Genomic DNA, 11984 nt, shown 5'->3' with positions numbered 1-11984 from the left:
ACCATACAACCATACTGACAAGTTCTAATAAAACAGTGGTGGATTTTAATGAAAAGGACAAGAAGATGCAGAGTTTCTCTGTGGAGTGGTACTTAGGAATTCTACATAAACATTAAGGACCAAAGCTTGATGCTTTAGCAATATAGAGTCTGTGATACCAATAGCTTCCACAAATAGTTAAAACAGTCAAGTTACTCAATGAACTTATACTAAAAAGTTATTGAATATATCTCATGTATTAAGATTCAATAGAAGATATTAGTATTTGATATTATGTTTACAAATGCATTTAATGTATTTAAATTCTAACTTGAAACATTTCTATACTGCTTCACCTCTTTTGGAGATATAAACAACCCCTTCGTCTTGCTGTCATTTATTTCATTTTTCATATAACACTAACATTACTGTGATATAATAACCAGTTAAGAATTATTGAAATCAGTTGTAGTTGTTTTATTTTATTCTATCCCTGATATACTCCACTATTTACTCAAACTTGCTTTTGACGTATATCTAGTTCATTTTGCTTGAAAACAGTTTTCTAACCTATCAAATGAGACAGAGTTTCCTATTCTCCCTTAAAATGTGACTGGAATTTGAATGACAAATTAAAAGGTAAAGACACAGGCTCAAAAAAACAATCAAGATCATATTTGAAAATGTGTAGTCTATAATTACACATCACTCCTAAAATTTAAAATAACATAATATATTAGTGACTGTAACAGGAAAATTATATAAATTACAGGATACATATGCTAGAATTTTCAATAAAACAAAACTGTAATAAATTTACCTTTGATATGGTGACAATGGATATGCAATATACAAGAAAAAGCAAATGTGATTAAATTACCGGCCTCTTTGCAATGAGAAATCATTTCTCTTTCAATTACTTCCATAGTCCACTTAACTTCCCATCAAATTAATATTATTCTCTTCCACAATTATTATTTTATATATATTTTTACACATACATATACACAATACTGCAATTCTGAGTTCATCTCGTTTAGTTGATTTGTATATAGGTTTAGTCATGATCACTCTGGCTTTAGTAATCAGGTTCCTTGTCTCTGAAGAAAACTGACTCTATTTGTAGGTACTGAGAGCATCTAATTATTTAATTAGGAGTAGGGTCTTATAAACTTTTTCCACCTGTGTTGACAAGACCATTGGTATGGTCTTGGGCAAGCATCAATCTCATTAAGAGTTCATTATTGTCATATCTGAAGACTCCCCTTTGCATCAGTCCCTAAAGTAATTCTCTTACAATCGTTCTGCCCCTTCTTCCATGAAATTTCTTCAGTCTTGAATGTAATACACATCCATTTGTATATGGGCATATCATAGTCATTTATTCTCTTCACTTTGGCCAGTTGTGTGTAGTTGAACTTTGTCTGGACCACCAGCTGCCAAATAATGACAGTGAGACCTCTTATTAATTATGAAAAGTTGGCCTTATCTTAGACTTTTTCCCAACTAGCTCTTAAAATTTAATCTGTTTATACAAATCTACGTTCTGCCACATAGCTTGTTACCTCTCCTCAGTACCTTATGCCCCACTTCCTCTCTTTCTGACTTGCCAATCCCCTTGCCAGATTCTTTTTCCAAGTTCCTGTCTCTGCCCAGAAATTCCACCTATCCTCTTCTTTCTCTCTCTTAGCCATACAGCTCTTCATTAAACCGATCAGAAGGTACTTTAGAAAAGTGAGGAAGGACAGAGACACATCTTCACACAGTGTCATCACATATCCTGCAAGAGTTATGGTCCTCTGTAATAGCCTGTGTGATGTAAAAGATGAGACATGACAGCCTCCATGATGCACAGGTCTAAGGGTTAGTATTAAAAAGCAGTCAGATACTATATAAATTCAACAAATTTGCAACAGTAAGTTTTTTCTAGGGTATATGACATCTCTAGTCATGGGTTTTTGACTAGATTTACAGCACCAGGCATGAGCCCTGTGCTAATGACTTGGTTTTAAGACTAATCAAACAGCTGTTGATTGTCTTAAGAATAATGGGCCACTATTATGCCACTGGAGATCCTTGCTATGTTATTGGAGTTTGCAATAGTTATAGATGGGTAGGATTGTTGACAGCATTTTTCCTCAGAAGCTTGCTTATAGCCTTCTGACACTATAATATACACTCAAGGTAGGAGGCTTTCAGATCAGTAACAGTTTGATTTTGCTGAATTCAACTAAAGTATATAATATCATTAATAACAGGATCTTTCTATCAAATATTGGCAGGCAGTGCAAAGAAATGCCAATAGCCTGTACTTTATCAGGGTTTTGTAGGTCTCCCTGATCAGCAAGTCCAAGGGAAATATTTCTTGCCTGCCTGGCACTGGGTTTTCTGGGGTTAAAATTATTCTTTTTTATTTTTATTGAAAAGAAAAAAAAATTTCTGCCTCCTCCCAGGCTCCTATTTCCCTCCCCCTCCCCCCACTCCTCTCCCCCTCCCTCTCCAGTCCAAAGAGCAGTCAGGGTTCCCTGCCCCGTGGAAAATCCAAGGTCCTCCCCCCTCCATCCAGGTCTAGGAAGGTGAACATCCAAACTGGTTAGGCTCCCACAAAGCCAGAACATGAAGTAGGATCAAAACCCCGTGCCATTGTCCTTGGCTTCTCATCAGCCCTCATTGTCCGCCATGTTCAGAGAGTCCGGTTTTATCCCTTGCTTTTTCAGTCACAGACGATCTGGCCTTGGTGAGCTCCCAATAGATCAGCCCCACTGTCTCAGTGGGTGGGTGCACCCCTCGTGGTCCCGACTTCCTTGCTCATGTTCTCCCTCCTTCTGCTCCTCATTGGGACCTTGGGAGCTCAGTCTGGTGCTCCAGTGTGGGTCTCTGTCTCTATCTCCATCCATCACCAGATGAAGGTTCTATGATGATATGCAAGATATTCGTCAGTATTGTTATAGGATAGGGTCATTTCAGGTTCCCTATCCTCAGCTGCCCAAGGAACTAACTGGGGACATCGCCCGGGGCACCTGGGAGCCACTCTAAGTTCGAGACTCTTGCCAAACCTAAGGTGGCTCCTTTAACTAAGATATGTGCTTCCCTGCTCCCCTATCCAACCCTCCTATATCCCAATCATCCCGTTTCCCCAAGTTTCCCCCATACTCCCCTTCTCACTTTTCTCCCCCCCTCCCCTTACCCCCATCCCGCCCACCCCCATGATCCCAGTTTTTTGCCCAGCAATCTTGTCTACTTCCCATAGCCGGGAGGATAACTATATGTTTCTCTTTGGGTTCACCTTCTTATTTAGATTCTTTAGGATCACAAAATACAGACTCCGTGACCTTTATTTATGGCTAGAAACCAATTATGAGTGAGTACATCCCATGTTCATCTTTTTGGGTCTGGGTTACCTCACTCAGGATAGTGTTTTCTATTTCCATCCATTTGCATGCAAAATTCGAGAAGTCATTGTTTTTCACTGCTGAGTAATACTCTAATGTGTATATATTCCACACTTTCTTCATCCATTTTTCCGTTGAAGGGCATCTAGGTTGTTTCCAGGTTCTGGCTATTACAAACAATGCTGCTATGAACATAGTTGAGCATATACTTTTGTTGTATGATAGGGCATCTCTTGGGTATATTCCCAAGAGTGGTATTGCTGGGTCCAGGGGTAGGATGATCCCCGATTTTCTGAGAAATCGCCACACTGATTTCCAAAGTGGTTGCACAAGTTTGCATTCCCACCAGCAATGGACGAGGGTACCCCTTCCTCCACAACCTCTCCAGCAAAGGCTATCATTGGTGTTTTTTATTTTAGCCATTCTGACATGTGTAAGATGATATCTCAAAGTTGTTTTGCTTTGCATTTCCCTAATCGCTAAGGAGGTTGAGCATGACCTTGAGTGTCTTTTGACCATTTGAATTTCTTCTGTTGAGAATGCTCTGTTCAGTTAAGTGCCCCATTTTTTAATTGGGTTATTTAGCATTTTTCCCTTTAAAATTATTCTTACCATAGCAAAATGACTAAGATGGAAAGAGCATAAGAACTCAGTCAATTGTGCATTATCATTTGTCTGTAAGAAGATATGATCTATCAATATGTAAATGGCATAAAATTGTCCTTGACACAAAAACTATGTTAAAGAAGCCAACATGAAATAGCTGCACCCTGTGTGATATCAATCATATAACATTCTAGAAAAAAAAAAAGCTATGAAGGCATGAAAAGTGTGTTGACTGCAAAGGGTTGGGAATACGTGAAAAGTCTGATCAGCATGAGACCCAAAAGACTGTCTGGGCCGTAAATATGTTTTGTTGGATTGTATCAGGCTGAATAGCAATACATTAAATGTCTTTCAAATCCACATAACTTGCAACATGAGTAGTAAAATTTAATGTAACATGGCTTAAAAATATTTAGGGAGTTTTCAATTGGAGGATAGGACACAGAATGAGAGAACACAGTCTTTCTTATTATATCTGGCCATAGGAAATGTCCTAAGAGTGTGGGAGAATAATAAGGGGCTGACCTAACAAATTTGAGAATAAATACTGTCTGTAAGACTAAGAAGAGCATTGTGAAACATAGATATAGTCAATATGCACATAGGTATAATAGAGCAGTCCTTAACCACGTATGCATACATATATATGCAAGTACCTATATTTCAAATTTAACTAAGTGGTTAAGTTAATAGCAGGCTAAACATTTGAATGCTCCAGGAGAGATTTCAGGAAAGAAAAGGAAGAAGACAGAAAGGAGTCATGTGGTAATGGATTACAGTTGGAGACAATGCTATAAACTGATATTTTCTTTAACAGTGTGTATATAATACCGGCTGAAACCTCATGTGACTCAGTATAAATTGGCTTGTTTAGACAAATAGAATTGCATTCAACTGGTATGGCATCCAATCTTCATTTCCAAAATCAAATTCACCTGCAAATGAATCAACATTGCTTGGATAAATGGTTGTTTCAAGAAGTAGACAGAAAATATTCAGCGTAAAAAGTATCCTGAATGTTTTGCTTGCCCAAAGTCTATAAAAACTCAGAAGTAAGCAACAACCCATCCAACATGTCAGATAATGCAGGATTAAGTACGTGGATCTCTAGTGGCCACAGATGGAACAAGAGAAGAAGCTAAATACATAAAGTACTATGGAGAGTTACGGTATGACACATAAACAATCCCAAAGTGAATCACATCTTTAAAAGGGCTAGGAAAAAGTCTCACAGAAGAATTCTTCCTCCCTGAATTAGTATAGCTTTCCATTCTTGAGATTATTCTTTTCACAGTAATGGAATTCTAAAAGTTGCAATATACAGATAGAGAAGATAAGACATAGAATTTGCAGTAAGAAATACCACTTTAAGTTAGGTGATTGACTCAGCAAGGAAAAAAAAATCATACTAACAGTGACTGTCCTTGATCTGATGCAGTAAGCTGAACTTATCTCTGTGTTATTTCACCAAAAATCATACTGCTCTATTTTTATTGAAAACAGATTTTTTTCATATATTTTCTCATTATGACTTTTCCTCTCCAACTCCTCCCAGATCCTCTTCACCTTCCCATCTATCCAAAAACACAACTTCTCTTTCCATCGCTTTTTAGAAAGTCAAATAAATAAAAATAATAAAAAATAATAACAATATAAAAACCCATCTGGAATAGGAAAAACAAATAATACAAAGAGTCCCCCAAAAGCACAACAGATACACATATTTGCACACATAAATCTCTGTGAAACACAAAACAGAAACCATGGTATGTAAGACTAAAAATATACAAAAAAATAAATTAAAAATAAAAGGGTAAAAAGATACCACCATTGAGTTCATTTTGTTTTGGCCATCTACTGCTGAGCATGGGCCTTAAGTGTGTGTTTTGTATACCCAGTGAGCTGTTTTTTCTTAGTGAGTGCTGTCAATTGGAGATAGCTTTTGGTTAGGGATGGATGCTTATGTCTTCTTTCCCTCTTAGCATTGGAACACCATCTGACTTTGAACTGTGCAGGCCCTGTGCGTACTGCCATAGTTTCTGTGAGTTCATATGTGCACCAGTTCTGTTGTATCATGAAGGCTTGGTTACCTTTATGACTGCCATCTTCACTGTTTCTTACAATCTGTCTGCCTCCTTTTCTTTCAGAGTTCACGGAATCTTGAGGGAGGGATTTGAAAGAGGAATTCCTTTGAAGACTGAGTGTCCCAAGGTCTTTCGCTTTATACACATTGTCCAAGTGTGAGTCTCTGTATTTGTTCCCTTCTGCTGCAGGAGGAAGTTCCTCTGATGATGGCTAAGGAATCCAATGATCTATGAGTATAGCAAAATGTGCTAGGAGTCATTTTCATTAATGACATGGATGGATTAAGGGACTGAAAAAATCATTAAGGAAAACGTAAAACTCTGTAAAAGTATGGATTTAAAACTAATTTATCTATTTATCAAGGTTCCTTAAGACAACGACTAATACCCAATATTATTAGTGAAATTGGATATGGGGTATATACGAACATTTTACAGTGTTTACATTAATTCCCTACTTGCAATTGCAAAATTTGTCTCTAATCAAACAGTTACTAAAATCTACAAGTAGATATGAAACAAAAATAACAGCACTAAAGGACAAAAACAGTGCTATTGAAAAAGATCCTAAAAGTTTGACTTTTCAATATAATGAAGGTGATATAACCGCAAGGCTAAACTCATGTCAAATGCTGACAGTTATAAGCACATGCAATGTAGATTTACTTATAGAACTCCTGCCTCTCATTTGTCTCATAAGTAAGATTCATGCACATCTTTCTACACTGAGAGTTCACACCCCACATTGAAAAACCTCTCATTATATTAAGAGGTTGAACTTTAGATTAAGCATAGGACACAGGTGAACTGACCAGTAAACCAGGAGGCATTTTTCTCAGAAAAGCCCCTGGGGAGGATGCTTGACATGGGAAGTACTTCTGTATATATGTTACTTTTATTGGCTAAGGAATAAAGTTGTTTGGGCCAATCAGAACCAAGATAGAGAAAGTGACAGAGAGTAAACAGAGTCAAAGCGATGCCATGTAGCTGACAAAGGCGAAAGACAATGGAACATCTTAACAGTAGGCCACAGCTTCATGGTGATACATAGATTAATAGAAATTGGTTAATTTAAGATATAAGAGTTGGTCAGGAATATACCTAAGCTATTGGACAAAATGCATTGTAATTAATATAGTTTCTGTGTGGTTATTTGGGTCCGAGCAGTCAGGAAACGAACGAGCAGCCTCCTTTTGCACATACTCTGTGAAGAAGATATGGAAAGAGCAGGCGTTGTCTGATCTCATTTCTTCAAGGACTATGTTTACCATTTAGTTCATTTCTAATACAGATTTAAACCCTTTAATTAAATTCATTAGGTGAAATGTTTGTTCAGCTGTGCAGGTTGATTCCAATCTAGAAATGTGCCACAGAGAAGTTTTTATAAAAGGGAATGTGTTGAAAGCATTTTAATGGGACCAAGTTGTATGACACTGTACTTTAATAAAAATGTCCTGTTATAGTTTATGGGGTTTGAAATCAATGCAACAAATGATACTGTCTGAGAAAAGCTATTTTGTTGTTGTTGTTTGTTAGGTGTGACAATTATCAGCATGCTTTAATCTGTTTAGTAAAAACATAGTATCTATTTTATTGTTTAAAAGAAATAAAATGTGATAACCTCATTTACATGTTGCTTTCATTCCAATGCTTTCATGCAAATTATGAAGCATGCAAGGCTCTTAGGAAAAGACTGAAGTCATCTATCAACAATGAATGATCATTTTCTTAAACTATAGTGAGAAGATACAGACATTTTTAACTTCAACGAGTTCACCTGGATTCAACACAAATTTGATATAAATTTAAATAATTACCATTTTATATAAAATGTTAGAATGCCTTCTAAATGTATTCAGTAATTGCCTATTTTGATGATAAGCCTAAATATTTTAAAACCACTTTCGGGTGTTGTTCACCTCTAAGATTTTCCTCACCAAACACCTCCATATTACACTTTAGAAAGACTGGAAATCCAGGCTCCTACTTTCCTCCAGAGGAGTTTGCTCAAACGTCTTGACACAGTGAATTTTTGGTCTCAATAATTAGGTGGGAGTTGGTAGAAGATTAGTAAACACTAAATAGATTCCACAAAAATGAGTGTGATACCTTATGTAAAATTCTGATTGTATGGTATACCACTCAGCATTTTGAGAGGAAGAATAGCAAAGAAGAGATTGTTTTCATACACAGCCTCCATATCTATTTTATTTTAAGTAGTAGAACCAAAAGCAAAGCTTGTGTCCTATTTTACAAAAGATTGTAATTCACTGGAAGAGAAAGATAGCAGTAATTTGAATTGCTGAGGAAGAGGAAAATGCCCATGAATGGGAATTTGAGTAGAGCTACCATGTAATGCTTTAATTTTTAGATTTGTGGGCTTTTTTATTTGCATGTATGAACTTCTGCCTTGTGTATGTGGTGTGTGTGTGTGTGTGTGTGTGTGTGTGTGTGTGTGTGTGTGTGTAAACCACATGTATGTCTGGTACCTGTGGAGGTCAGAAGAGAGTGTTGGATCCTCTGATGGAATTGGAATTACTTGTGGCTGCACTCCAACATGTAATGTTTTATAAATTTATAGTGATATCAAACTGAAGCTTCTGTTTTTGTTCAGTGTTTTAATTGGTATCAAGTGGAGACAGAAAATCAAATAATGGACCTTAATATGCAATTTTAAATAGAACCTGATTAGTTTGTGTTTCTTCTATGTCTGTTAACCTCTTTGATTTATGGGTAACTGCCCTCTAAAAGTGTGAGGGTGGAGGCCAGAGGCAATATTTCAAAATGACAAAATTTCTTAACCTAATGTTTCCCTAACCCCTTTTACATTTTTTCAAATCTACCAGTAATATTAAATTCTTTTTATTTAAATATTTAAAAATAGATCTTTCTTAAACATGGGGCAGCCAAATTTTTTGTGTACCTGGAAAAGGTAACTCACATAATACAACACAACACAGAATATTCTTCTTGGGGGGGGGGGGTATTTATTTATTTATTTATTGATGTTGTTTGCATTTTTTTATTTCTTAAAAATTTCTGCCTCCTCCCATCTCTTCCACTCTGCCCCCTCCTTCTCAAGTCCTAAGAGAAGTCAGGGTGCCCTGCCCTGTGGGAAGTCCAAGGCCTTCCCCACTTCATCCAGGTCTAGGAAGATGTGCATCCAAACAGACTAAGCTCCCAAAAAGCCAGTACATGCAGTAGAATCAAAACCCTGTTTCATTATCAGTCTGCCCTCATTGTCAGCCACATTCAGAGAGTCCGGTTTGACCACATGCTCACTCAATCCCAGTCCAGCTGGCCTTGGTGAGCTCCCATTAGATCAGTCACACCGTCTCTGTGGGTGGACGCACCCCTCACGGTCCTGCCTTCTTTGCTCATGTTCTCCCTCCTTCTGCTCTTCATATGGACCTTTGGAACTCAGTCCAGTGCACCAATGTGGGTCTCTGTCTCTACCGCCATCCATCGCCAAATGAAGGTTCTATGGTGATATGCAAGATATTCATCAGTGTGGCTATGGGAGAAGGCCACTTCAGGCACCCTCATCTCTGCTGACCAAGGACCTAGCTGTGGAAATCCCCTTGCACACCTGGGAACCCCTCTAGAGCCAAGTCTCTTGCCAACCCTAAAATGGCTCTTAGTTAAGATATCTTCTTCTAGCCGGGCGGTGGTGGCGCACGCCTTTAATCCCAGCACTTGGGAGGCAGAGGCAGGCAGATCTCTGTGAGTTCGAGACCAGCCTGGTCTACAAGAGCTAGTTCCAGGACAGGCTCCAAAACCACAGAGAAACCCTGTCTCGAAAAAAGCAAAAAAAAAAAAAAATAAGATATCTTCTTCCCTGCTCTCATATAGACCCTTCCTCCATCTCAACCATCCCATTCTCCCAAGCTCTCCCCAATCCTCCCCTTCTTCCTTCTCTCTCCCCATCTCCCCTTCCCCCTAACACCTCCGTATTACCCTCATGCTCCCAACTTTTGCCCGGCAATCTTGTCTACTTCCAATATCCAAAAGGATAAATATATGTTTTTCTTTGGGTTCACCTTCTTATTTAGCTTCTCTAGGATCATGAACTATAGGCTCAATGTCCTTTGCTTATGGCTAGAATCTGCTTATGAGTGAGTATATACCATATTCTTCTCTTTGGGTCTGGGTTATCTCACACAGTAAAGTGAATTTGCATGCAAAATTCAAGATGTCATTTTTTTTTTTACCGCTGAGTAAAACTCTAAAGTGTATATGTGTCACACCTTCTTTATTCATTCTTCTATTTAGGGGCGCCTAGGTTGTTTCCAGGTTCTGGCTATTACAAATAGTGCTGCTATGAACCTAGTTGGACAAATGCTTTTGTAGTATGATTGGGCATCTCTTGGGTATATTCCCAAGAATGGAATTGCTCACTTATCATGATGTTGCTTTTATTTGTTGTCTTAGTTAGGGTTTCTATTTCTGTGATGAAAAACCATGACCAAAAATCAAGTTGAGTAGAAAAGGTTTATTGAACTTATACTTCCAGACCATTATCCATCATTGGAGAAAGTCAGGACAGAAATTCAAGCAGGGAAGTAACCTGGAGGCAGGAGGTGATGCAAAGGTCATCGAGGGGAGCTGCTTACTGAATTACCTCAGAAGATACCAATTAGACTTTACTTAGGTTTCTATTCCTGAGACTTTTAGTGCATGTCTGTGTGTGTGTGTGTGTGTGTGTGTATGTGTAATTTGCCACTGGAATAAATATAATAAGCATAGATTTTATATACATGCTGAAAACTAGGTATGATGAAACTGCCCTGAACACACCTCCATCAATAGCAGCAATTTATCCTGTCTAGTGGTCAATGATGATTCCATTAATAGTCCTTGAATATAATACTGTGTTTGACCTTTATTATAGTAGTAAACCCCACAACTGATATTTAAAATCAGGAAGCAAACATATGAAAATCAAGAGCCAACATAAGCAAACTTAACCTGGCATTAGAAGTGTGTTCTGACAGAAAATGATGACAGACAGGTTGATGCATAAAAGATGGAAATTTGAAAAAGTATGCTACTTTCAAGTTAAAGAGCTAAATGTTTTCAATTAGTATAGGTGGGAGGGCTTACAGCAATTAAACTAAACTTGGTGTTATATTACATGCTTGGAATTCCAACCCTCTGGGGGTAGAGGTAGGAAAATGACCTCATGCTTGAGATAAATGGGTCCATAGAGACAATTCCAGGCCAGCTAGAGCTACAAGGTGAGATTCTATCTCGAAATAAAATAAAACAGAAAAACAAAGAAACTAATTGAATTTGATAGTTTTCAGACAATCGACCTTAAAATAGATAAAGAAGGCCTTGACCTTTCTCAGAATATTTGGTTTCCTCCCTGAGCAAGTCGTTTCCAATTGCTGTGAAAATGGGTGTCAAATATAATCAAATATCATTAAAATAAGATATATGAATTCTGCAACACTGTTTGTCTACCCCAACCATAGGTCAACGGATTTAAAGGTGTGCCAAGGTCAAATTCTTACTGAAGTTTCTACACGTGTCCTGAAGGCTCTGCTTTCTGTCCTCACTATGTGTGGATTATGAAAATCAAGTGTTTCTAAGCATGTATCATCTGCATAACTTGATTGATATTTTCAGAATAAAACCCAGAGTACTCTAACAGGCAGGAAATCAAGAATCTATCAACCACCAATTCTGATGTGCTCTCAGGACAGCTGTGTACAAGGCAAAATGAGTATGAAGACCTTTGAAGTGTCTTCCTTCAGTCATACAAGAGCCAGGAACTTCCTATGTCTCTTTTATAGAAAGGGTTAGTTGAGACGTTTCTATACAGGCATCAAAGTACAAGTGAAACACCTCCACTCTCTTGAATTAGATGCAGTGCCATCAGCTGTGGCTATGCACATTGTGAGCGAAGAGGCACTCATGA

The sequence above is a fragment of the Microtus pennsylvanicus genome, chromosome 3, assembly GCF_037038515.1.
Source record: "Microtus pennsylvanicus isolate mMicPen1 chromosome 3, mMicPen1.hap1, whole genome shotgun sequence".
In the NCBI taxonomy this organism is placed as follows: Eukaryota; Metazoa; Chordata; class Mammalia; order Rodentia; family Cricetidae; genus Microtus; species Microtus pennsylvanicus.
Note: the sequence above shows the minus strand (reverse complement) of the source record.